Source organism: Anomaloglossus baeobatrachus, chromosome 9 (genome assembly GCF_048569485.1).
Source record: "Anomaloglossus baeobatrachus isolate aAnoBae1 chromosome 9, aAnoBae1.hap1, whole genome shotgun sequence".
Classification (NCBI taxonomy): domain Eukaryota; kingdom Metazoa; phylum Chordata; class Amphibia; order Anura; family Aromobatidae; genus Anomaloglossus; species Anomaloglossus baeobatrachus.
This window is the reverse complement of record NC_134361.1, coordinates 154,162,321-154,164,820: the sequence shown is the minus strand read 5'-3', so window position 1 is coordinate 154,164,820 and position 2,500 is coordinate 154,162,321. Positions and strand designations below refer to the sequence as shown.

Genomic DNA, 2,500 nt, shown 5'->3' with positions numbered 1-2,500 from the left:
GTGTGTGTGTGTGTGTGTGTAGGAGGCCTGGCTGTGTGTGTGTGTGTGTGTGTGTGTGTGTGTGTGTGTGAGGCCTGGCTGTGTGTGTATGTGTGTGTATGTGTGTGAGTGTGTGAGCCCTGGATGTGTGTGTGTGTGTGTGTAGGAGGCCTGGCTGTGTGTGTGTGTGTGTGTGTGTGTGTGTGTGTGTGTGTGAGGCCTGGCTGTGTGTGTATGTGTGTGTGTGTGTGTGTGTGTAGGAGGCCTGGCTGTGTGTGTGTGTGTGTGTGTGTGTAGGAGGCCTGGCTGTGTGTGTGTGTGTGTGTGTGTGTGTGTGTGAGGCCTGGCTGTGTGTGTATGTGTGTGTGTGTGAGTGTGTGAGCCCTGGATGTGTGTGTGTGTGTGTGTGTGTGTAGGAGGCCTGGCTGTGTGTGTGTATGTATGTGTGTTTTTATGTAGGGGGCCTGGCTGTGTGTGTGTGCGTTTGTATGTAGGGGCCTGGCTGCATGTGTGTGTGCGTGTGTATATGTAGGAGACCTGGCTATGTGTGTGTGTGTTTGTAGGAGGCCTGGCTGTGTGTGTGTGTGTAGGAGGCCTGGCTGTGTGTGTATGTGTGCGTAGGAGGCCTGGCTGTGTGTGTGTGTGTAGGAGGCTTGGGTGTGTGTGTGTGTGTGTGTTTGTAGGAGGCCTGGCTGTGTGTGTATGTGTGTGTAGGAGGCCTGGCTGTGTGTGTGTAGGAGGCCTGGCTGTGTGTGTATGTGTGCGTGTGTGTGTGTATAAGAGGCCTGGCTGTGTGTGTGTGTGTGTGTGTGTGTAGGAGGCCTGGCTGTGTGTGTGTGTGTGTGTGTAGGAGGCCTGGCTGTGTGTGTGTGTGTGTGTGTATGTGTGTGTGTAGGAGGTCTGGCTGTGTGTGTGTGTGTTTGTGTGTGGTGTGTAGGAGGCCTGGCTGTGTGTGTGTTTGTATGTAGGAGGCCTGGCTGTGTGTGTGTTTGTATGTATGTATTCGGCCTGGCTGTGTGTGTGTGTGTGTGTGTGTGTAGGAGGCCTGGCTGTGTGTGTGTTTGTATGTAGGAGGCCTGGCTGTGTGTGTGTTTATTTGCATGTATGTAGGAGGCCTGGCTGTGTGTGTGGTTGTATGTAGGAGGCCTGGCTGTGTGTGTTTGTATGTAGGGGGCCTGGCTGTGTGTGTGTTTTTTATATGTAAGAGACCTGGCTATGTGTGTGTTTGTATGTCGGAGGCCTGGCTGTGTGTGTGTGTGTGTGTGTGTGTGTGAGGCCTGGCTGTGTGTATGTGTGTGTGTGTAGGAGGCCTGGCTGTGTGTGTGTGTGTGTGTGTAGGAGGCCTGGCTGTGTGTGTGTGTGTGTGTAGGAGGCCTGGCTGTGTGTGTATGTGTGTGTGTGTGTGTAGGAGGCCTGGCAGTGTTTGTGTGTGTGTGTGTGTGTAGGAGGCCTGGCTGTGTGTGTGTGTGTGTGTGTGTGTGTGTGTGTAGTAGGCCTGGGCCTGGCTGTGTGTATGTGTGTGTAGGAGGCCTGGCTGTGTGTAAGTGTGTGTGTGTGTGTGTGTGTGTAGGAGGCCTGGCTGTGTGTGTGTGTGTGTGTAGGAGGCCTGGCTGTGTGTGTATGTGTGTGTAGGAGGCCTGGCTGTGTGTGTGTGTGTGTAGGAGGCCTCGCTGTGTGTGTGTGTGTGTGTGTGTAGGAGGCCTCGCTGTGTGTGTGTGTGTGTGTGTGTGTGTAGGAGGCCTGGCTGTGTATGTGTGAGGCCTGGATGTGTGTGTGTGTGTGTGTGTAGGAGGCCTGTCTGTGTGTGTGTGTGTGTGTAGGAGGCCTGGCTGTGTGTGTGTGTAGGAGGCATGGTTGTGTGTGTGTATCTGTGTGTGTGCAGGAGGCCTGACTGTGTGTGTATGTGTGTGTAGGAGGCCTAGCTGTGTGTGTGTGTGTGTGTGTGTGTGGGAGGCCTGGCTGTGTGTGTGTGTGTGTGTGTGTGTGTGTGTGGGAGGCCTGGCTGTGTGTGTGTGTGTGTGTGTGTGTGTGTGGGAGGCCTGGCTGTGTGTGTGTAGCAGGCCTGGCTGTGTGTGTGTGTGTGTGTGTGTGTAGGAGGCCTGGCTATGTGTGTGTGTGTGTGTATGTAGGAGGCCTGGCTGTGTGTGTGTGTAAGAGGCCTGGCTTTGTGTGTGTGTGTGTGTGTGTGTGTAGGAGGCCTGGCTGTGTGAGTGTGTGTATGTAGGAGGCCTGGCTGTGTGTGTGTTTGTATGTAGGAGGCCTGGCTGTGTGTATGTGTGAGGCCTGAATGTGCGTGTGTGTGTATGTGTGTGTGTAGGAGGCCTGGCTGTGTGTGTGTGGGGGGGGAGGCCTGGCTGTGTGTGTGTGTGTAGGAGGCCTGGCTGTGTGTGTGTATGTGTGTGTGTAGGAGGCCTGGCTGTGTGTGTGTGTGTGGGGGAGGCCTGGCTGTGTGTGTGTGTGTGTGTGTGTGTGTGGGAGGCCTGGCTGTGTGTGTGTGTGTGTGTGTGTTTGTGTGTGTGTA

At 54.7% G+C, this 2,500-nt stretch overlaps 1 protein-coding gene across 1 annotated transcript in view; it reads right to left on the bottom strand.

Annotated features, from left to right (window-relative positions):
* LOC142251327 (protein Shroom4-like) overlaps window positions 1–2,500 on the bottom strand; it is a 1,515,126-nt gene that overhangs the window by 1,458,539 nt on the left and 54,087 nt on the right. The window lies entirely within an intron of this gene.